The sequence below is a fragment of the Microcaecilia unicolor genome, chromosome 1 (genome assembly GCF_901765095.1).
Source record: "Microcaecilia unicolor chromosome 1, aMicUni1.1, whole genome shotgun sequence".
Lineage (NCBI taxonomy): Eukaryota > Metazoa > Chordata > Amphibia > Gymnophiona > Siphonopidae > Microcaecilia > Microcaecilia unicolor.
The window spans coordinates 325,542,121-325,567,808 of NC_044031.1; the positions used below are offsets into that span (position 1 = coordinate 325,542,121).

The 25,688-nt window shown below is 42.6% G+C and overlaps 1 protein-coding gene across 1 annotated transcript in view; it reads right to left on the reverse strand.

The window, feature by feature from the left end:
• LOC115477898 overlaps positions 1 to 25,688 on the reverse strand; it is a 289,839-nt gene that overhangs the window by 246,087 nt on the left and 18,064 nt on the right. The window lies entirely within an intron of this gene.

Consider the following 25,688-nt stretch of genomic DNA (forward strand, 5'->3'; position numbering starts at 1 on the left):
AAAATTTTCCATTGCGGGGGTACAGGAAAGGAAAGCAGCTGGGGGGGGGAGGGAAGTCTCGAGTAGGGAATCCTAAATCCAATGGTGAAGCCCTCGCTCAGGTTGTGTGTATGTTCCCTGTTTGGATAGGTAGACAACCATGGCCGCATCGCCTGTTAGTTAATTGGGATTGAGGATGGATATCATGCTGTCAGTATGGTATTTTTGCTGTGGGGTGTCTTTCCTTTCCTGACCTGCAGTGTAAAGTGGGGTGAGGGGCACTGCAGTAGAAGCAGACATGGCAAAACATGTATGGGTTCCAAGTGCACTGTTGAAGCTGGATGGAAAGGACCCACTGAGGGAGGATGATGGAAACCTGCCAGGGCTAAAAGGTCTACCTGTACCTGGATTACTCTCGTGTCTGCTGCCTGCCTCCTGACCTTGCCTGTACCTGGATTACTCTCATGTCTGCTGCCTGCCTTCTGACTCTGCCTGTACCTGGATCACTCTCTTGCCTGTTGGCTGTCTGGCTGTCAAGTTCATCACCCCACTTCCTGCTCCATCTCGTAAGCCCTGCAGGCCACCCACACCTAGGGGCTCAACCTCTGGGGAACGGCGGTTAGCGCAGGTGAAACCCAGGTTTGTCCGGCCGCCAAGCAGAACCTGGTTTGAGTACCGGACTCAGCAGCACTCTACTTGGTACAAGAACTCACAGGTCTGACACAACAACGTTATCCCCAGCACCCACAGTTTGAACTGGCACACAGGACATGGTAGTCTGCATAGTCGCCACTCTCTTTTCTTTGAATGACCAATTGCTTGCTGGATGATGTTAGCCAATGACAGTTCATCATCCCCAGAGGTGCCAGCCACAATGCAAGCTATGGCATGCTTATCTATTTGAATGGGGGTGGAAGCCACCGAATCCAACCCATGTGTGGCAAGAGTCACTGGTGATGAAATGCAGAAAGTAGATTCACTCATTATGCTGGCTGTGGGGCTGGTGGCAGGCAGGGATGAAAGCACCAGGGCAGTTTGTAGGAGAAACCCAGCTGGAAGAGGTATGGACCGCACAGCAGCAGCGTCTTGCAGTCGTTGCATGATGGATGAAGCCCCATACTTATTCACCTGCTAGCGTAATTCCTGTATCAATGCTTCCATCTCAGGCTGTTCTGCATGTGGTTGTCTGGTGGACCTCGAATGACTGGTAGCGCTCTTTGTTGTCCTGGTAGTAGCTGATGTCTTGGGGTGCATATGGTGCAGGTTGCCATCTTTTGCATGCCCTTTGATGATGGTATACTATAATATAATACTGATCAAGAGATAAATAATGTTAGCACAGCCAAAGTACCTTGTGTGAGACTCTGCGCTCCTATGCTACTTTTTGCATAATTAAGGGGTTTAAAAATATTTTTGCAAGGACTATGATTGCGCATCACCCCAGAACTCTATAGACCTATAGAACTGCCATGTATTGCTAAGCCATACTTGTGGTACCTAGGGATTTTTTTAACATATAACTGAGAACAACATGGCCAATGCAGGCATCCTTCCCTCTGCTATAATCACATGTGGCACTAACAGCTTGCCACACACAAATTAGCCACTGCAAGTACCCACAAAATGGCCGTGTGGCAACCGGTATTACTATAAAAAATGTCTGCTGCCTGCCCGCCCGCCCAAATGGCCACATGGTACCATGCTGAAAATGGCCGCAGCAAGCACACCCGAGCTGGGCCACACGGAAACTGATGTCACACTCAAAATGACCACCGAAAGTTTACAGTAATATGATGAAACCCCACCCAAATTGCAGGGTTCAGCACGTGCAAAAAGCAATGATAAGGAGGCATAGGATTCCCCCTGTTAGGATGTCACGCACCAGCAAGACTCGTAAGCTTGAACAGCTCTACCACCCATGGATGATCTTCAGCACCATGAGGAGGACCTACATCTCCAGGGAAAAAGGTAGGTGCGCAACCCACATTGTGCCCAACAACCAGATCCTAACAAAGTGCTAGCCGTCCCTAGACCAGTGTGTACGACAACCCCTAAATGCGGTGAGAAGACACCAATGTTAGAGCACAGGGTTGGGGTTAGAGTATGGTCCGGCACTGCCACTGTGTGCACATCCAGAAGGAAAGTAAGGCAAGAATCAGACTTACCAATACTGATGGGGATCGTGAGTGGTGGCTGCGGGCTGAAAATGTGGTGTCTTGCTAAACTGCCACCTCACAAACCACGGGAGGTGTGAACGGCCGGGCATGAAGACACCAACAGCGCACTGTCCAGGAGTAGGGAGATATGTTCCAGGGTCCTTACTTGGCTCCTGAGGCTTCCCAGCAGAAGGCTGCCATCCCAGTAACTGCTGCAATTTCACGTGACTGTCAAGGTAGCTCTGCAATTGCTCACGCCACTTAGGATCTGGCGTTGGTATTCTCGATCTCTAAGCTTTGAATGCCCGCTCCCTGTCTTCCTATTGGCTTGTCGCTCACCAACCCCTCCTACTTTCTCCACCCCCCTGCTCTCTCTCCACCCACCCACCCCTCCCTCTCCCCACTCCCACTTCCCCAGTCACCAAACTTGACTGCCCAGCCTCCAAACTCTATATGTGGCAGCCCTCTTTTATGCTTTTCTTTCATCAACTGTTCCTCCATGTCAGCTGCAATTTCATAATTACACCATTGGGTTTTGAAATGCTTAAAATTCATAATGTAGTCCACTATCAAAACTCGGTGGTAGTGGAAGTGGAATCGATGTACAATTTTCCATGGCTAATTTACTTCTGACTCCATGTAACGTATTCAGACACTCTCAGACCCGATAAACAGTCTCAACGTCTTGCTTTACTATAACTCACAACAACAACAGGAAGTGACACATTCTACATAAGTGCACCCTCCACTTCCTAAAAGGATCATTGAAACTTACACAACAGCCAGCATGGCCCATCACATAGACAGTAGTGTTTGGCTGGCAATAGGGATGCAAGCTGCTCATTATGCCTGCCATATCATAGCCACCTCTCTTTGCCTTTAAGTTAGCTATAAGAAAACACTATTTACACTATTAAAGAACAATCTCACAGATTTTTTCTATGCACAAAGAAACCTCCTACCAATTTTAGTCAATATATCTGCATTAATATTTGGTAGCAATGTTCAACAAAATTTTCTTTATGGAAGTTAATGAGATGATAATGTATATAGCAAAGCTTGTGCCTGGATTCTCTGAAACATATTCACTCATTAGAGAACTGTTCAAGCAGGAAAACAAGTTCATTTGGCAACTTAGGAGACATGGTACAGCACTAGATGAGCTGAAACACTTAGAGCTCCTTTAACAAAACCTCACTAGCGATTCCGGTGTGGCAAATGAGACAAAGCCCAGAGGAATTGAATGGGCTTTGTCATATTTGCCACACAGGAATCACCAACACAGCTTTTTAAAAGGAGCCCTTAGTGAGAGATGCTCCAGTGTTTGGATTCTATGGCACTTATTTTCAAAGCAGATGGATGTCTTAAAAATGCCTAAGTTCATCCAAATAGCAAGGGGGCATGTTATGGGTGTGTTTGGGGTGGGAGTAGTAAGGGTCCAAAAATATGATGTCCAACAGGGATTTTCACTTGGGAAAAAATGTCCACATCCAAGGTACATAAAGTTGCTCTAATTGAGCAGTTGACCACTTGAAATTTTAAATAAAAAATAACGAAAAAGAGGAATAGCACTCCTTTTCAAATAAATACTATGAACAACAAAAAAGGAGAAAATGTAAAGGAAGTGTGTGGTACCAAAAAAAAAAAATATATATATATATATATATATATATATATATTTTTTTTTTTTTTACAAAAACAAGAGACTGGCATCATAAACACAAGTTGTATAGCCTGAGGACCTGTTAAAGCACACGGCTATTCCAAGTCTGAGGCTTCCAAAGCAACTTATAATCATTTGTCAGACCTCCACCTCCCTAATGAAAAACTTTTTTTATTTTATTGTAATCAATAAAAATGCCATGACTACACTAAAATCAGTAAATCCTCAATTTAAGATGAAAAATAGCACCATTTGTCTTGTTTAAAGGTTCAGCGCTGAGGTATGTAATAACACCCGACGTTCACAAAAATCTAAGTGTTTCAGCATCAAGCCTGCTTCTGAGAGGCACTCACTGGTAACTATACTTAATTAAGGGAATACCCATTAAGAGAGAGATTCTGTATATCACACCTAAAAAATCGGCACTGAAAAAATACGCCTAAATTTCAGCAAAATTTATAGAATATGTCAAGCGTTCATCCTCATGACTAATTTTAGTCATGGGCAGTAAAACTTGCTGTAAATGGCAACGCCTAAATTAGGCATGAACTGGGTTTATTGTATAACAATACACATAGATTTCAGAACTGCCCATGAACTGCCCATTCCATGCCCATGGCCATGCCTTTTCAGCTATGCACCATATAATTTACACAAATCACTTTAAAGAATACATTTAGACAGTTGTGCCTGTAAATTCTAATTAATGCCAATTAGTGCCAATAATTGCATATGTATCCTGAAAGTTGACAAAAGTAGAGCAACACTATGCCCAAACAGAAAAATCTTCTGGCCATAGTTTATGCATTGGAGAGTTTTCATACCTAAATCTATTCAACCTGATCACAAGCCACTGCTATCCATCTTCAAGAAACCCTTGCCACTGCACCTAAAATACTATGCAGAATGAAACTTCTGATATATCTTTGAACTGCAATATATACAAGAAACAAAGTGATCATTGTTGACCCACTAAACTGAGTTTTTATGTTGACAGTTCAAATCAGTATCACAGTTGCCACTGTGCCTCTTGAGTCCTGGCTCACCTCCGCATCTCCTGGTGTTTCTCCCACTCTACCAGTGCTTGGGATCCTCCATGGGTGGGGGTCCTCTCCTCTTACTACCTGTCATCGCCATGCCTCTGAGTGTGGGAGGCTGGATGTCTGCTGCTGATTTTTAAAGTTGGTTTAGCGGAAAATGTGGGGGTATCTTTATCTGTTTCAAAGATAACCAGCTAGCGCTGAATATCAGCTTAATCAATTATCTTTAAACTGGCTAAAAATAAACTGGATATTCAATGCCTGTCACTGGAAACGGCCTGGCACTGAATATTTAGGGTTTGTACTGACTGCAGGAGTTAGCCGGTCTAACTCACGCGGTCTGCATATTGACCCCAATGACTTTTTGCAGCCAGGCAAAAGAGACTTTTAAGAATTCATGAAAGACATATTGGTATCAACAGATGCATAAACATGATAGAGAGGTACTTTTCTGGCCATCCATAAATCATGAAATTGAGATCTTTGTCAAGATGTGCTATATATATTCCAAGATCCAGTTGGACACTACCTGAGAACCCCTATGGCCTCATCCAGCACCTACAGAAATGTGGCAATTCAAGGAAGTTGTGTACCTCCTAGTAATGGACTAGTTGTGCAATTACTTTGAAACTGCACAACTAGTCCATTACCAGGAGGTACTCAACTGATCACCTGGACAAGAAGAAGTGCAAAAACATAATATATTGCCTGAAAAGTATTTTGTACATCATGAAAATCCAGAAAAGGTGTTTAGTGATAACTCTCCAACTCCAGAAACTTTGTAGAATTTGTGCAACTCTAGGAATTTTGATATACAATGTCCTCCCTCAGATACCCTCAATCAAATAGGAAGACTGAAACCACTGAACAACAAAGTTATACAAATCCTCTGATGCCCAACTTGATTAGTTTCTTTGTCTACTGAATTGGAAGAATATCCTATCTGAGGCAATAGGAGAATCTCTAGTTCAAATCATGTTTGTACAATGGACCTGAATTCTTCTACCTACTATGAATGCTCTGCTGGAGACTTCATCAGCACAAACAATTCATCACCACTTAAAGGCAGCTAAGGGCAAACAGGCCTACTAGTACAAGGTCAAGGAAAGACCAGTCCTGGAATAAGACCAGACTGTCCAGGTCAAAACTGATGACAACAATGACTGGAGCAAGGCAGAGGTTATCAAACAACTCCCATATCACTCATTTTTGGTCAAAATGGAGAATAGATCTGAGAAGAGAATATCCTGGCTTATTCAACTGAGTCATGAGTCCCCAATTGCTGTGAAAGATCTAGATTGGGCTACACACATCTGTGGAACTGCCACAGATCATGGTACCCACCAGGACATTTTTTGGCCGAGTTATTAAGAAAAACTGTTAAAGAAAGGGAGATGTGACAGGTCATCCTGGCTATTGTGTAAGTCTCTATGGCTAGGGATGTCTACAGGGCCTTATGGACCAGAATCTGCTGGTGGAATTGTTGTCTGCCCTTTGAGAAAAATAAGCGTTTCTTGAAGGCCTTTATTCTTAATTATCTAATACAAGATTATAGTCTAAACTTACTCTTTATAACTGAAATCTGACTCATTGACAGAGGAGGCCCTATTTTGCAGCAACTCTGTCCCAAGGATTCATATATCATACTTCAGATAAGATTAGTGAAATGTGGGAGGATGGGGAGGGGCTACATTTATTTTTGGAACAGTTCTAAAGATGTCTATTTTGGGTATAGGTTTGTGAGGATATGAATCTGATATTTGTGCCCCCAGTGCTCCTATTGCAAGGAGTGAAATTGTTAATTTTTTATCTAAGCTGAACTGCAAAACTTCCTACCCTGTGCTTGGTAGACAATTTTAATCAAAACAAAAACCAAAAAGGAGGTGAAAACCCTCACGAAACCGTGGAGTATAAAACAAAAAGTGAGGAGAGTGGATGAGGATACCAAAAAAATTTTTTATTCACATGAAAATTAAAAATTTAAAAACCTGATGTACATAAGAATGACCCAACACGGCCGTGTTTCGGCCCTAAGGCCTGCCTCAGGGGTCTTTATAACCTAAGTTGAACAATGAAACAAATAGAAAATATTGTTACAAATATATCATGAACATAAATATGGTGAGTAAAATAACAGACATTAAGTAAAAATGTATAACGTAAATAAATGAACAAACAAACCACCAGATAATTATCTGTGACTCATTCTGATAGTATAACATTGAATAATAAAAGTAAACCATATATATGAATATTTAAAAATGCTGAAAAGTGCCTAGAAAGAGAAAAATCAGGAATGATATTTGCTTACGTTTAATTAACGTTCAGCCAGATGAGCCTGGTTCTTCTGAAGTATTTTAGCCCTTGGACACCATTGGCGAAGGATCTATAGGTGAACATGTCTTGCTAAATTGTTTCTTCCTACTATGGAGGAGGTAGAGAGACTCACTAATTGCTTTGCAAATGGTAGATCTATATTTGAATAATCAAAAAATCTTAAATTGCCCGGAGTGTAATAATATATCTCAGAAACACTAAATATCACTCCTTTTATACAATCTAGATTGTATAAAAAGGAGTGATATTTAGTGTTTCTGAGATCTATATTTGACCCATGTCATGTCTCGCTCTACTGATATTTTTCAAAAGGGTGTATTGGTTCTCATTAATATGTCAGAGATTTTTGATACCATGAATCATGGTGTTAGTGGACAAGTTCCATTTCCTGGACTTCAGGGCACTGTTGAGACTCTGTTCAATACTTTTCTTCCAGATAGTTCATTTGTAGTTTTTAATTGGGGTAACAATCAAAACCTATACCTCTTGGGTGGACACTCCACAGGGATCATCCCGTAGCCCATTTTATGCATCATGTGCACTCGCTCAGTAGCTAATGTTGTTGGATTTTTTGTCTTTAGCCATACATATAAGCAGATGTTATCTAGGCAAACAGGATTTTACTGAGGTCTTGGGCCTGCTGGAAGACTACATTTGGGACTTGAGAAGGTGGTTAGAGACCAGCAACTTACAGCTGAATTTTGAGAAAACTGAGATCATTTGAGTGAACAGTTTCCACAGAGCAGCTGATTCATTTTCTCTGACCTTAAAGGATGTGGCTATTCCTTTATAATCAGAAGTATGTAGTTTAAAAGAGATATTGGATTATTTTTTTTTCAATGGAGGTTCAGGTGGCTTTGGTTGTGATACAAACATGTTTGCAGCTTAGACCGATTTGCCAGTTGTGGTCATTTGTAAATCCACAGCATTTTATATTATTTTATGTTTTTATTTGCTTTTAAAATCTTACATTCCAAAAGAGAAAAGGCACAAGAATAAAATGTAAAAAAAAAGTTCACATTGAGAATAATGGAGGAAAAATAACAGAAATTTCATCACTAATAATCAAGATATATAGGATCTATACACAACACACCAATATTTTCTTGGGGGGGAGGGATCAGGAAAGTACAGTTTTCATATGGAGGGGCGGGGCGTATACATTATAGGAGGGGCATGGATGTCTGGGGGGTGGGAGGAAGACTATGATGTTGGGGGGGGTTCAAACATGGGTAAGGGGCAGGTGGGAATCAGAAGAGGGGACCTAAGCAATGTGGTGGAGGCGTGGAATGGCCTCCCGGTGGAGGTGGTGGAGTCGAGGACTGTTCTAGAATTTTAAAAGGCATGGGATAAGCATGTGGGATCGCTTAGGAACAGGTAGAATTGGGGGTTACAGAGGATGGGCAGACTAGATGGGTCATATGGCCTTTATCTGCCATCATGTTTCTATGTTAAATGCAAGCCATGCCTCCTGAATGTATTGCACTGGCTTTGTACTTCCCGTGCTATAGTTGGGGTAGCTAACACATGGAAAGTGTGCACTTTACTGCAATATAAGCAAAAGGGCCCTTATGTGTAGATTAAGGGTACAAGTGTAGTGCCCTTCATCTATAATATAGGAGGAGGTGTTCCCGGATGAGGAGTTGGGCAAGATTTACCCCCTATTTACAAAAGCTTAGCTTGAGATATCTGCAGCAGGGCCCATTTTATTCCTATGGGCCCTGCTACAGATAACTCGAGCTAAGCTTTAGTAAACAACCCCCTTAGAATTAAACATATCATTGAAAAATGCAAAGGTATATGTGAATTTTTAGTTTAAAAAGAATCATCTGCGCAAATTGCAGGTGTGAATATGTGTGGATACTGTTTTCCTGGCATAATTTAAAGTGGAAGTATGGGCATAGTTTAGGTTTCAAAATCCTAAAGGTCACACATGCTTTTCAGCAATGTTGGCAGTTATAAAATTAGCCCTAAGTTAGATTTTATCTTAGTGTTGTGCTACCATGAAAGCCAGAAAAAAAAAGTTTGCTTTTCCAAAGTACTCACTGTGAAGTTCTTACAAGATAACTGGTATTGAGTCTGGTAATATTATCTGAATTAGAAACAGAACAAAAAAAATGCCAGTCCTTTACCTAGTAAGTGAGACTAATGCCAAAAGTCTGTAGGATATTATCTGGCTACTGGCGTAAGTTGAGATGAGGGGCCCCCAAACAAAATTTAGCTGAGAGCCCCACATGGCAGTTGTAGAGTCGGCAACAGCAGGGGAAGGGTTATCCCCTCCCTCCTTTTATTGATGAACCTCTAGGACTCCTAAACGTTAAGAAGACCGAGCACAGCAAACATTTTAAATGTTGCCCTACAGCTTCCCTTCCACTTTTTCCAATAAATGTACTCTCTCCTGGCAGGAGGACACTTATCTTTTGTTTCTGGGCCAAAGTCTCTTGATTACATCTGTGCGATTTTGCAGCTGTTATTGAGAAACCTCAGCCCAGCAGTGGAAAGTGAGGTCTCTGGCTGTGAGGAGAGAGCATTTTTATTGGCGAAAGCAGGAGGGAGGTGGTACAAGAACTTATTTAAAATTAAGTCATATTTGATACCCTCCATCTCCACCACTGCAGTGCTGGGTCACTGGGCCTCTTTCTTGACTGCCCTTCCCAACACACACACTATGGGGCCCTTTTACTAAGCCATGTAAGCGTCTACGCACACCCAACGAGCACCAAAATGGAGTTACCGCCCGACTACCGCGTGGCTCTTACGGTAATTTCATTTTTGGTGCACGTCTGATATGCGTGTCTGAAAATTTGTTTTTTTATTTTTGGGCACATGTAATGGACGCGCGCCAAGTGCCTTGTGGCGCGCATAGGTCATTAGTACCACGTTACCATGTGAATCTTTACCACTAGGTCAATGGCTGGTGGTAAGATCTCAGACCCAAAATGGAGGCACGGCAATTTTTATTTTGCTGCACGTGCATTTTCATCAAAAATTTTAAAAAGACCTTTTTTTACAGGCATGCTAAAAAATGGATCAGCGTGTGCCCAAAATCCACACCTACACTACCGCAAGCCATTTTTCAGTGCACCTTAGTAAAAGGACCCATATGGTAGCTGCTTGGGTAGAATTTATGTCACTGTATGTAACCACAAAGGATGTTAATTCTTCCTCTAAAATGTTATGCTGCTATTTGATAAATACTTAAACCATGAAACATCAAAAGCTGGGTCCACAACTCACAAGATTACAGTAACTACTTTAACAGAAAGAGAACAGGAAATCTCTGCAAACCAAGGAGAACAGGCTTAGAGAGTTAATTTAGGTATTGTTTGGCAAAAGATCCAGCAGACATTATGCCAGCACATGTTCTGGCTCGTACTGGAAATCTGAAAGACAATATAGTTCATTACCATTTATAAAATATATATAATATTTATGGGGTACATCAAAGTGTGGCAGCTTTCAGCAGATCATAAACACATTTTATTTTTCTGCTGGAATGGCTGCTGTAGTGATTTTCAGCGTGTGATCTCAACTTCCCTAGGGTTCACTCCTCTAATTGTAAATAGCCAGAAAGTCATCAACCTAGCATTTAATAAACTTTTAATTTGAAACGGATTACCACATGTTGTGTTTGTTTACCCATTATTAAATCTCTTAGCAACATATCACGGGCAGAAACAGCATAGTGTTTTACTGATGTGTCACCAAACAAACCCATAGGGGATATTAAATACTAATAATATCTTTAGGAAGCCGCTAAAAAAATAAAATAAATACAGATAAAGGATGCAGCTATCTGTCAAACAAATGTTTTGGTTTTTTTTTTTCTTAGATATGTTATGAAGATCTGAACATAGTGAGTAAAATTTTCAAAATCAATTCCCAAGTAAATACCAAGCCTGTCAGAAGAAACCCTTCTTAGAGCAGCTAAAATTGCGCACAGACTTCCATAGTGCATAGTGATGTACATTCCTTAGTGAGCATATGGTTCATTAAAGGGCCATTTTTCTAAGCTGCATTAGGTGCCAACAGGCACCTTGGGGGTCCTCTTACTAAGCTACAGTAAAAAGGGCCCTGTGAGAGTGGTTTTTGCCATGCACTGCGGCCCTTTTTACTGCAGCAGGTAAAAAGGCTGAAAATAACCATGGCCATGCGGTAAGATTGCTCTTACTGTGTGGCCATGTCGGGGAAAGCATTTACTGTGACCCATTGAGGTGGCAGTAAGAGCTCCTACATTAACTTGGTGGTAACCATGTAGTGCGTGGTGCTGCATGATCACCGCCGGGTTATTCAAGCACAGGAGCATAAGCACATATCCCAAAACCTTAAACAGCTCACCTACAAACTACATCAAAAATATGTTTATTGTCGGATCTACCAGAAAATGGACCAAATATCCCTAAAGCAAGCACTGGGCTTATAGAGTAAGATCATCAATCGTCATCAATCCAAAATATTTTTCAATTACCTTTTATCTTGTAGTTTCAAAACACTTGCTTAAATAAATTAAGTATATGTAATCCTCCATTATATTGGGGATTACTAAAATGATGAGAGCCCCTCCTTCAGAGCTACTGGGGGCATAGACAGTCAGTAGCCCAACTGTTTGGGGAGGCTAAAGGGGGCGGAGCTTACCTCAATACGCTCCGTGGCAGCGACGTCAATGAAGAAAAAGACTACAGGCTCGCCGCCAGCTTCTCCCTTCTCTCTGCACACAGTGTCCCGCCTTCTGCAGTGATGCATTTCCTGTTTCCGCAAGAGCGGGACACTGTGTACAGAGAGAAGGGAGAAGCTGGCGGCGAGCCTGTAGTCTTTTTCTTCATTGACGTTGCTGCCACGGAAATAAAAGATGAAAATGCGCGGGGCGGGAGGTGGGCTGCACCACAAGCGAAAGTCGACGATTGGGCTGGGGAGGCTTAGCCTCCCCAAGCCTCTTATACAGGGCGCCTATGAATGGGGGGAAGGAACTGGTTTGAAAGGGAGAGTAAGAAGCCCAGCACCAAGGGGGGAGTGTTGGTGTGGAAAGTGCTGAGGGAAATGTTTGTAATGGTGATTGCTGAGCTTACCCTATAAGCCTGGTGCTTTCTTTAGGGATATTTTGCTCCTTTTCCAGATAGATCCAACAATAAAAATATTTTTTATGTAGTTTGGGGGTGAGCTGGTTAAGATTTAGGGGTGGAGAATGGGCATGGATTTGCTAATAAGCTAATGCACTGACATTTCCATTTCCATTAATTAGTTGATATATTGCAAATTAGTACAAAAGACTGCTAAGTGGTTTACAAAAAATATAAAATATAATAACTAAAAATCTGGGAAGGGGAGGGAAGACAAATACTAGCACATAATAGGACAAAAAATTGAAAAAACAAGTGAGCAAACTGATTGGTAAAGATTACAATAAAAATTGCAAAAGGGATGGGGGAGGTAAGAACATAAGGTGCAATACAGTGATTATGGATGAAACATTAAACGGAATTGACTGAGGGAAATGCATGAGAAAAGAATATATCTTTTAAATTTTGATAACTAAACTTATGGAAGGCGCAGTGATGAAACAGCTCACTAACCACCTAAATAAATACTCAATTTTGCACGAATTTCAATCAGGATTTCGATCGAACCACAGCACAGAAACAGTACTAGTAACTCTAATGAATAAATTCAAACAGACCATAGCAACCGGCACTAACATACTTCTCCTACAATTTGACATGACCAGCGCCTTTGACATGATCAACCATGGAATATTATTACACATCCTGGAATACTTTGGAGTTGGAGGTAACGTGCTTAGCTGGTTTAGAGGATTCCTGACAACAAAATCATACCAAGTAACAACTAACGCGGAGATATCAACCCCATGGACACCTAAATGCAGAGTTCCACAAGGATCCCCCCTCTCACCAGCCCTCTTTAGTCTAATTATGATACCCCTAGCCAAGCTATTAGACAATTATAACCTCAACCCATACATATATGCAGACGATGTCACAATTTACATCCCTTTCAAACATGACCTAAAAGAAATCACCAACGAAATCAACCAAAGCTTCCAAATCATGCACTCATGGGCGAACGCATTTCAGCTAAAACTCAACGCGGAAAAAACACAATGTCTTATACTCACTTCACAGCACAATACAAACAACTTCACCACCATAACCACCCCAAACTTCTCCCTCCCCGTCTCAAACAGTCTGAAAATTCCGGGTGTTACCATTGACCGAAATCTCACACTTGAAAATCACGTGAACAATACAACTAAGAAAATGTTCCACTCCATGTGGAAACTCAAAAGAGTAAAACCGTTCTTCCCAAGAGCCATTTTTCGGAACTTGGTACAATCAATGGTTTTAAGTCACCTGGACTATTGCAATACACTCTACGCCGGCTGTAAAGAACAAACCATCAAGAAACTTCAAACAGCCCAGAATACCACTGCCAGACTCATATTTGGCAAAACAAAATATGAAAGTGCGAAACCCCTAAGAAAGAAACTACACTGGCTACCACTTAAAGAACGTATCGCGTTCAAGATCTGCACGATTGTCCATAAAATCATTCACGGAGATGCTCCAACCTACATGCTAGACCTCGTGGACTTGCCACCCGGAAATGCTAAAAGATCTTCCTGCACCTTTCTCAACCTCCACTTCCCAAGCTGCAAAGGATTAAAATACAAACTAACACACGCGACCAGCTTCTCCTATATAAGTACACAGCTGTGGAATGCACTTCCAACCCACTTGAAAGTGATCAACGAATTAACTAACTTCCGTAAATCTCTGAAGACCTATCTCTTTAACAAAGCCTACCACGAAAACACATAACCAACATAACACACCCACCTTTATTCAAAATGTATCTCTTTATAACGGCTTGACTAAATCTTCTTGTTTTCCTTGACTCCTTTGTAACAACATTGTATTCTCTACCCTGGCATGGTGATGCCATAACAGGTCTCTGTAAGCCACATTGAGCCTGCAAATAGGTGGGAAAATGTGGGATACACCCTTTCCTCCTCTCTCCCCCTAAGGAGTCTGGTATATTTCCCTCTCCTCCCTCATGGGTCAAGCATTTCTATCTCCACCCATAGATCTGGCATTTCTTTCTTTCTGCCTCCCTTGCAGATCTTGCATCTCTCCTCCACCCCCATCTTGGGGATCTTACCACTTTTACTCTTCTTCCCCCATCTTGGGGGTCTGGTCTCTCTACCTCTTTTTCCCCCATAGTTTGACATCTCTGGCATCTCTCCTTCTCCCCTTCCTCCACATAACTCTAAACTTGTGATCAGTCACTGGCAGTGGCAGTGGTGAAGACACATTGCTACTGTCAGGCCCAGGGCCTTCCCTCTGCCATGTCCCTACAGGAGGTTGCATCTGAAGAGGCAGCTTTCAGCAAAGGGATGTCTCCAGGGCTGGAAGTTTGGGGTGGGGGAGGAGGGGTGGGTGGGCATCAAATGGGAGAAATGCTGGAGCTGTGAAAAGGCAGGATTGAAAGGCGAGACTACGATGCTAGACTGCTGGGGCAGAAAGCAGAGAGCTATGGCACTCACTTTCCCTACCTCTCCGAGTGCTCCAACTGCCACCAACTGGAAGCAGCCCGTGATCCTGCCCACCATGGCAAGTATTTAAAAAAACAAATAAACATTAACCACACAGTTATATTCAAACTAGCTTCTCTCGATCCGTCCGTGTTGCCGGTTTCAATTGCTCTGTGGGACTGCCCCGGCGTGCTGTGCTTGAGCCCCCTGTCGCTGCCGCTCGACTGCTGACTGCTGGGTGCTATGCTGTTGCCTCCCCCGCTCGTAATCTTATCCGTCGGGGAGTCTGCTGCCTTCACGATCTTCTAGCCACCTGTTGGATTTGTTCCCCAGCTCTTCCTCTTCGGTCGGCCAGGTGGAGTCACAGTGGAGGAGGTCCCAGGCTTGGAGAGCCCTGATGGTTGGGGATGTGGAGGATGACCGTTTGGTCTGCTATCTTGTTTCCTGCTCTGCTGACTCCGTCGCAGTGGATGCCTGCCTCCAGCTTTGTCCGGCCTCTGCATGCTGTTGCTGGTTCTTCATTGCTTCATTTGTACCACCTGGGCCCTGTCACAGTCCCCGTGTGGGGATCACCTTGCTGGAACTATTCGTGTCAGCCTGGATTTCCATCATCCCTCTTGGCCCACCTGGACTTCTGCCGTCCATCTTTGCCTCCCGTACCTTTCCCTTCTTACCTACGCCCTAACTACTGAAATGTAACCGTAATGTATTTATTTTAATTAGTTCATTGTAAGCCGCTTTGGGGCTGCAAAAGGCGGGGTATAAATGACCATAAATAAATAAATGTTACAAAGAGTCCAAAGTAGGCAGTGCTACCAGTGGATGCCTGCTTAGTAATGGCTTTTTGCCAGGCTCACTCATTTGTAGCTACACTAAACTATATATAAAACAAACAAACAAAAAAATCAAAAGATAAAACTACCCCTCGTATGTAAAAAGGAACAAAATGGATTATGTATATTATAATAAAGTTCATAATGTATTACTTTATTCAAAGGAAGAACCAGCTTATAAACTTTTGAAGTGAGGGTTTATTCAGTTATCCTGGGATATACAGAGGGGCATGATCGAAAGGGATGCCCAAGTTTTGCTGATGACGTCCTCGCAAAATGTCCTGGCGAAGGGGTGGCGAAACCCGTATTATCAAAACAAGATGGATGTCCATCTTTCGTTTCGATAATACGGTCAGGGACGCCCAAATCCTGACATTTAGGTCGTCCTTAGAGATGCTTGTCCCTAGACTTGGTCGTTTCTGATTTTCGGTGATAATGGAAACCAAGGACACCCATCTCAGAAACGACCAAATGCGAGCCTTTTGGTCATGGGAGGAGTCAGCATTCGTAGTGCACTGGTCCCCCTGACATACCAGGACACCAACCGGGCACCCTAGGGGACACTGCAGTGGACTTCATAAATTGCTCCCAGGTACATAGCTCCCTTACCTTGTGTGCTGAGCCCCCCAAACCCACTACCCACAACTGTACACCACTACCATAGCCCTTACGGGTGAAGGGGGCACCAAGATGTAGGTACAGTGGGTTTGTGGTGGGTTTTAGAGGGCTCACATCTACCACCACAAGTGTAACAGGTGGGGGGGGGGTGGGCCTGGGTCCGCCTGCCTGAAGTACACTGCACCCACTAAAACTGCTCCAGGTACCTGCATACTGTTGTGACGGACCTGAGTATGACATCTGAGGCTGGCATAGAGGCTGGCACAAAATATTTTTGAAGGTGGGAGGGGGTTAGTGACCACTGGGGGAGTAAGGGGAGGTCATCCCCGATTCTCTCCGGTGGTCATCTGGTCAGTTCCGGCACCTTTTTGTGGCTTGGTCATAAGAAAGCAGGACCAGGTAAAGTCATCCAAGTGCTCATCAGGGACGCCCTTTTTTTCTATTATAGGTCGTGGGCGTGCCATATGTTAGGCACGCCCAAGTCCCGCCTTCGCTACGCCTCTGACATGCCCCCGTTAACTTTGGTCATCCCTGCGACGGAAAGCAGTTGGGGACGCCCAAATTCGGCTTTCGATTATGCCAATTTGGGAGTCCCTGTGAGAAGCACACCCATATTCCAATTTGTGTCGACAGATAGGCGTCCTTCTCTTTCAAAAATAAGCATGACAGTGACCCTGAATAGCAAGTTTTAGAGATTGGATATAGTCAGGTTTTTTTCCTGCAGAATTTTTTTTGTTTTTTTGGCAAACTAGGCTTATTATTATGAATACAAAAAAGACAAACCTTGTGGTGAAGGTGCATTTTGGGTGGGACACTACACTTTTGTATTAGGTTTTCAACTCACCATCTTGAGCCCAAAATATTTTTACTTCTTCTGAAACCAATTTCTTCCCATTAGCATTTGAAAATGCAAGAAATTCAGTAGGATGTGGAATGCATAAATCATATTTCTTCTGGTCATGTAAATACCATGGATGTTTTATCTATTAAAATAAAAACTTGTCAGAGATGTGAAAAGTAATAATTCAAAGCAAAATCCTTATGCAATTGCACAATATGTGACAATACTAAACACCTGGCACAGTATTTCCCAATCAGAATGCATAGACTCTCTTAGAAGCACAGTCCACAAAGGAAGGCAAAAATCCAGCATGCAGAGCAATGAAAGGATGGGTGGGAAGACAAGAGAAAGGATAAGGATGGTCTGAGTGAAAACAGAAAGAATGGGAAGAGTGTCATTTGCTGGACAAAACTGCTTAGTAATTTCAGGAAGGAAGGCAGCAGTGAGACTGCCATGTGAATGAGGTAGCAGGGCTGAAGAATTAAGGAGATAGAAGTATAGGGTAGGATGATGGGTAGCCAGCTTAAGGAGGTTTAAACCTGGTTGAGAATCTGCCCATCATGCTTCTTGGACATGCCATTTCCCCTCTCTATCTCCTTTGTAAAAGTAAGTGGGGTATGCATGTCCTCAAAGTATGGGGGAGAAGGCTGGCCACCTGTCACAGCATATGGAAGGAATGGTCACCTAGGAGAACATCCAGTATATAATGTACTATATTCACCACTGCTTCAGGCAAAAAACGATGGCTTTTCTGTTTATCTGCACCTTGTTGTAGCCATCCAGGCAAATATCTAAGTCAACAGCTTCTTCCTGAACAGTAGTGCACAATTATACTAACTAAAGGCGTCTTTTACTAAGACGTGCACACGTTTTAGCGCGTGCTAAAATTGTGGGTGCGCTAAACGTTAGAGATGCCCATAGGAATGCATTGGCGTCTCTAACATTTAACGTGCTCACAATTTTAGCAAAAGCCAAAAACGTGAGCGCGCCTTACTAAAAGACCCTCCATATTCAAAACGGTGAGAAGGAATAAAAACTAAATGGATTTTGAGACCAGGAACCAAGTAGATGTTATAAATTTTTATAAACATGCATTTTATTTGCGTTCAAATGCGCAAATCAGCATGTGTGAACTGACTATATATATATATATATATATATATATATATATAAAATGTATGTATGTATCTATGATAGATAGATAGATAGATAGATAGATAGATAGATAGATAGATAGATAGATAGATAGATAGATAGATAGGGGTGTGTGTGTGTGTGTGTGTGTATGGTAAAGAGCCCCTTCTACCACTTACGTGTGTAACTTTTAATAATTGGCAGCAGTTAGGCATGGAAATGTTAGTATTCTGTAACATACATTTGCTGTTGGTACTTAAATTGAAGCACCAGCTTTATAGAACTGCAGTTGACATGTTTTTTCATGTATGCTTGAAATTTTCTAATGTTTTGGAGCTAATAATCTCCACTGGAACTCTGTTCCAGGCAATTACCACTCTCTCAGTGAAAACATATTAATTTACATTTCTTTTGTGTTTTCTACACTTCAGTTTCACACCAGTAACCCCTTGCTCTGGAACTTTCCATTCTATAGATAAGTTACCTCCTGATAATTTATTGAAGACTGATCGATATTTGCAACTTTGCATTTTATGTCCTCATTCCCTTCTTATTGTCAAAGAGTAGCAACATCTTTAATCCCCTCACCTTTCTCTATGGCTTGCAATGCAGTCAGTGGACCATTTTAATAACCCTCCTCTACTGTAATCAATGTCATTCTACAGATATGGTCTCCACAACTGACCACAATATTGCAGGTGGAAATCTGTTGAGAGATATTATTACATTCCTCTTTCTACTAGTGATATCTTTCTTAATGCATCCAAACATTCTATTATCTTTCTCAACTGTTTCGTACACTAACTAACTAATTTGAGGTTATCAGCGATGATGACCCCCAAGTCTGTTTCCTGTTAGGTGACTGCTATTTCTTCCCCTCCTAGGAGTTGCAGCTCGGGTCCTCTCAGTCACCAAAAGCAAATTCCCTTCACGAGAACTAGGCTTAGAGCAGAATTCAAAACAGGTAAAACAGTTCGAATCTGTGCCAGGTTTTTATTCCAGCCCTGCCATTTGGCTAAGCAAGAGAATCATGAGAAAGTCAATGGGGTACCAGTATTTTCTCCAGCGCTATTACTCAGGTAAGTTATTCTACGCTTATAGCAACAGTCTCCAAAGTTTATCCATAGAATTCTTATTACGAGCAGTGTGTTTACCTTTAAACATTGCACTGTCTCTGCTATGCAGCATCACAGTTTGTAAGCACCTCTGCCATATGGCTGACACCAGTTCTTTAGTAGGGCTTCATTTCGCAATATTGTTACCATTCTCAGCTCCAGTTCTTGGTTGGCATTATGTCCAAAAATCAGTTCAAACTGGTATTTCTTTCCAGATTCCTTTTTAGATTGTAAGCTCTCTTGAGCAGGGACTGTCCATCCCCATGTTTAAACTTGTACAGCACTGCATAACCCTAGTAGCGCTTTAGAAATGCTAACTAGTAGTAGTAGTAGTTAAATGGCTGCTGCCCCTCACACACCTCTGCTCCGGTTGGGCTTTCTTGGAGCAGAGAGAAAGGCTCCATCCATGTCCCCTTCACATCAGGGAGCTCATAGGCAAGCAACCAAACAAACCCAAACAGTTTAACAATTCCTCCCTTCAACACAACACACATTGTCCAAAAATTAAACTATGGGGCTGGAGTCTTTTTATTAATTCATCATCAAAGTTCAATTAATGTCCAGGGAGACTAAACACATTTCTAAAAAATACCTTAAGCGGCAGCCAATAAGCTACCAAGATCCAGGTTAGCTTCTAGAACCTGCCTGCTAGCTGTATTCACTGCTCCCTTGTCTTCTTCCCCAGGAGGATTTCCTCTGTTGCAGCTGCACCTGTAGGCTCTGCCCCACCCTCTCCCAGCTGACTCTGAAGTACTAGCTCAGAGGGCTTCTGTTTCTGATTGGGGCTTCTACCAACTACACTTCCCAAGAGACCTTACAACTCCTCCGCTGAGTTCCAGCTTACTATGGGTTTGGTGGTCTATCTACCCCTCCCCCCGGTTGTCAGAATTACACCTTCCATATTCCCTGTGAGCAACTATGCATAGGTACCAAACAAGCAACACTGTACATAAGATTTCCTGGCATTTAGCCAAATACTTCCCACTGTAGCAGGGCTCAGATGACTGCCAGTTATAAACAACTAAATAACTCCGGTGCTTAACTATGGATTGTACCACTCCTCCCCCCTCCCCCCACCTATGGTTCCCTCAGTGCCTTCTATTATAATTCCCAGGAAATAACCAATATCCAGGTATACACAGGGGCACTGTATGGGTCTTCACCGCCTAACAGCACTGAAGACACCATAAAAGGTGTTACAATGCAAATGCATGGTTTGTATTTACTTGGATTAAAACATAGTTTTAGTGGAGGAGTGGCCTAGTGGTTAGAGCACCAGTCTTGCAATCCAGAGGTGGCCACTTCAAATCCAGAGGTGGCCACTGCTGCTCCTTGTGATCTTGGGCAAGTCACTTAACCCTCCATTGCCTCAGGTACAAACTTAGATTGTGAGCCCTCCTGGGACAGAGAAATATCCAGAGTACCTGAATGTAACTCACCTTGAGCTACTACTGAAAAAGGTGTGAGCAAAATCTAAATAAATACTTGTCATGTCTTTGACCATATTTCATTGTATTTAACCCCCTAATGTATCTATCCTGTTAACAATTTTCATATATATATATATATATATATATATATATACAGTGGGGGAAATAAGTATTTGATCCCTTGCTGATTTTGTAAGTTTGCCCACTGACAAAAACATGAGCAGCCCATAATTGAAGGGTAGGTTATTGGTAACAGTGAGAGATAGCACATCACAAATTAAATCCGGAAAATCACATTGTGGAAAGTATATGAATTTATTTGCATTCTGCAGAGGGAAATAAGTATTTGATCCCCCACCAACCAGTAAGAGATCTGGCCCCTACAGACCAGGTAGATGCTCCAAATCAACTCGTTACCTGCATGACAGACAGCTGTCGGCAATGGTCACCTGTATGAAAGACACCTGTCCACAGACTCAGTGAATCAGTCAGACTCTAACCTCTACAAAATGGCCAAGAGCAAGGAGCTGTCTAAGGATGTCAGGGACAAGATCATACACCTGCACAAGGCTGGAATGGGCTACAAAACCATCAGTAAGACGCTGGGCGAGAAGGAGACAACTGTTGGTGCCATAGTAAGAAAATGGAAGAAGTACAAAATGACTGTCAATCGACAAAGATCTGGGGCTCCACGCAAAATCTCACCTCGTGGGGTATCCTTGATCATGAGGAAGGTTAGAAATCAGCCTACAACTACAAGGGGGGAACTTGTCAATGATCTCAAGGCAGCTGGGACCACTGTCACCACGAAAACCATTGGTAACACATTACGACATAACGGATTGCAATCCTGCAGTGCCCGCAAGGTCCCCCTGCTCCGGAAGGCACATGTGACGGCCCGTCTGAAGTTTGCCAGTGAACACCTGGATGATGCCGAGAGTGATTGGGAGAAGGTGCTGTGGTCAGATGAGACAAAAATTGAGCTCTTTGGCATGAACTCAACTCGCCGTGTTTGGAGGAAGAGAAATGCTGCCTATGACCCAAAGAACACCGTCCCCACTGTCAAGCATGGAGGTGGAAATGTTATGTTTTGGGGGTGTTTCTCTGCTAAGGGCACAGGACTACTTCACCGCATCAATGGGAGAATGGATGGGGCCATGTACTGTACAATTCTGAGTGACAACCTCCTTCCCTCCGCCAGGGCCTTAAAAATGGGTCGTGGCTGGGTCTTCCAGCACGACAATGACCCAAAACATACAGCCAAGGCAACAAAGGAGTGGCTCAGGAAGAAGCACATTAGGGTCATGGAGTGGCCTAGCCAGTCACCAGACCTTAATCCCATTGAAAACTTATGGAGGGAGCTGAAGCTGCGAGTTGCCAAGCAACAGCCCAGAACTCTTAATGATTTAGAGATGATCTGCAAAGAGGAGTGGACCAAAATTCCTCCTGACATGTGTGCAAACCTCATCATCAACTACAGAAGACGTCTGACCGCTGTGCTTGCCAACAAGGGTTTTGCCACCAAGTATTAGGTCTTGTTTGCCAGAGGGATTAAATACTTATTTCCCTCTGCAGAATGCAAATAAATTCATATACTTTCCACAATGTGATTTTCCGGATTTAATTTGTGATGTGCTATCTCTCACTGTTACCAATAACCTACCCTTCAATTATGGGCTGCTCATGTCTTTGTCAGTGGGCAAACTTACAAAATCAGCAAGGGATCAAATACTTATTTCCCCCACTGTATATATATATATAATTTTTTTTTTTATAAATATAGTTGATGACTGCAGATAAAGACCTGTACGGTCCATCCAGTCTGCCCAACAAGATACACTCATTACATATGGTATGTAATACTTCATATGTATACCTGATCTCGATTTGTCCTTGCCATTTTCAGGGCATAAACTGTAGAAGTCTGCCTGGCACTGTTCTTGTTCTAAAATTTCTGAAATTGTTGTCAAAGCCCCTGAAAAGCTCCACTCCAGCCCATCCAAATCTATTCAGCTATGATCAGAGCACAGACCATAGAAAATTAGTGTATGGTCATTAATACTTCTAGAAGTCTGCCCAGTACTGGCTTTGTTTCCTAATTACTGGTTTTGCTATCTAATCTCCGCTATACGGGATTCCTTTATGTTTATCCCATGCATTTTTGAATTCTGTTACCTTTTGCATCTCCACCATCTCCCACAGGAGGGCATTGCAGGTATCTACCACACTCTCTGTGAAAAAATACTTCCAGACATTATTCCTGAGTTGACCCCCTTTCAACCTCAATTCATGTCCTCTAGTTCTACCGCCTTTCCGTCTCTGGAAAAAGTTTGTTTGCGGATTAATACCTTTAAATATTTGAATATCTGTATCATATCACCCCTGTTTCTCCTTTCCTCCACGGTATAGATGTTCAGGTCTACTACTACTACGTACTACTACTATTTAGCATTTCTATAGCACTACGAGGCATACGCAGCGCTGCACAAACATAGAAGAAAGACAGTCCCTGCTCAAAGAGCTTACAATCTAATAGACAAAAAATAAAGTAAGCAAATCAAATCAATTAATGTGTACAGGAAGGAGGAGAGGAGGGTAGGTGGAGGCAAGTGGTTACAAGTGGTTACGAGTCAAAAGCAATGTTAAAGAGGTGGGCTTTCAGTCTAGATTTAAAGGTGGGGCAAGACGTAGGGGCTCAGGAAGTTTATTCCAGGTGTAGGGTGCAGCCAGACAGAAGGTGCGAAGTCTGGAGTTGGCAATAGTGGAGAAGGGAACAGATAAGAAGGATTTATCCATGGAGCGGAGTGCACGGGAAGGGGTGTAGGGAAGGACGAGTGTGGAGAGATACTGGGGAGCAGCAGAGTCAGCAAGTCTCTCTTCCTATGTCTTTAAATGCAAACCCCATAAAATTTTCATTCCTTTTCCATCATCTCAAGGTCCCTGTCTTGAGCCGAGCTTACCAATGTCTCCCCTCCTGATACATCTCTTCTGGATTTCTGCACCCCAAGTGCATCACTCTGCACTTCTTGGCATTAAATTTTAACTAATTCCTATCCAGATTAGTTAAATTTTAACTACCAGACCCTTAACCATTCTTCCAGTGTTTGGAGATACCTTCTCATGGTTTATACTCTCACCAGGGTATCCACTCTATTGGCTATCTTCGTATCATCCACAAAAAAAACAAAATTTCCCTTCTAACCCTTCATCAAAGTCTCGCACAAATATATTAAACAGAATCTGCCCCAGCACTGATCCCTGAGGCATTCCACTACTCACCTTCCTTTCCTCCAAGCGGATTCCATTTACCATCACCCTCTGTCGCCTATTGGCCAACCAGTTTCCAATCTATTTTACCACTTTGGGTCCTAAGTTCAGCACTCTCAGCTTAATCATGAGTCTTCTGTGAGAGACTATATCAAAGGCTTTGCTGAAATCCAAGTAGATGACATCTAGCACATGTCCTTGATCCAGTTCCTTGGTCACCCAGTCAAAGAAGTCAATCAGATTTTTTTTGGAAGGATTTCCCTGTGGTAAAAGCCATGTTACCTTGGATCCTGTAACCCGTTTGCTTCAAGAAAGTGAATTATATTTCCCCATCAGCAGCAACTTCATTATTTTCCCTACCACTGACTTGAGGCTTACTGGCCTGTAGTTTCCCACCTCTTCCCTGTCTCTACTTTTGTGAAGAGGGACCATATCAGCTTACCTCCAATCCTGCGGAACCTCTCTCATCTTTAAAGATCTATGGAATAAATCCTTAACATATTTATAAATGACCTAGAGATGGGAGTAACTAGTGAGGTAATTAAATTTGCTGATGACACAAAGTTCTTCAAAGTCGTTAAATCGCCGGAGGATTGTGAAAAATTAAAAGAGGACCTTACGAGACTGGGAGACTGGGCATCTAAATGGCAGATGACGTTTAATGTGAGCAAGTGCAAAGTGATGCATGTGGGAAAGAGGAACCCGAATTATAGCTACGTCATTCAAGGTTCCACGTTAGGAGTCACGGACCAAGAAAGGGATCTAGATGTCGTCGTTGATACGTTGAAACCTTCTGCTCAGTGTGCTGCTGCGACTAAGAAAGCAAATAGAATGTTAGGTATTATTAGAAAAGGAATGGAAAACAAAAATGAGGATGTTATAATGCCTTTGTATCGGTCCATGGTGCGACCGCACCTCAAATATTGTGTTCAATTCTGGTCGCCACATCTCAAAAAATATATAGTGGAATTAGAAAAGGTGCAGAGAAGGGCGACAAAAATGATAAAGGGAATGTGACAACTTCCCTATGAGGAAAGGCTAAAGCGGCTAGGGCTCTTCAGCTTAGAGACAAGACGGCTGAGGGGAGATATAATAGAGGTTTATAAAATAATGAGTGGAGTTGAACGGGTAGATGTGAAGCGTCTGTTCATGCCTTCCAAAAATACTAGGACTAGGGGGCATGCGATGAAGCTACAATGTAATAAATTTAAAACGAATCGGAGAAAATATTTCTTCACTCAACTTGTAATTAAACTCTGGAATTCGTTGCCAGAGAATGTGGTAAAGGCGGTTAGCTTAGCGGAGTTTTAAAAAGGTTTGGACGGCTTCCTAAAGGAAAAGTCCATAGACCGTTATTAAATGGACTTGGGGAAAATCCACTATTTCTGGGATAAGCAGTATAAAATGTTTTGTACATTTTTGGGATCTTGCCAGGTATTTGTGACCTGGATTGGCCACTGTTGGAAACAGGAGGCTGGGCTCGATGGACCTTTGATCTTTCCCAGTATGGCAATACTTATGTACTTATGTCCCGCCAGGACTTCTCTGAGCCCCCTCACTATCCTGGGATGTATCTCATCCTGCCCCATAGCTTTGTCCACTTTCAGATTCTCAAGCTGTTTATAAATGCTTTTTTCCATGAACGGTGCAATATCCACTCCATTCCCAGATATTCTTTCGGCAGCCACTGCAATCCGTCTCCTGGATTTCCTTCCATGCACACTGGAGA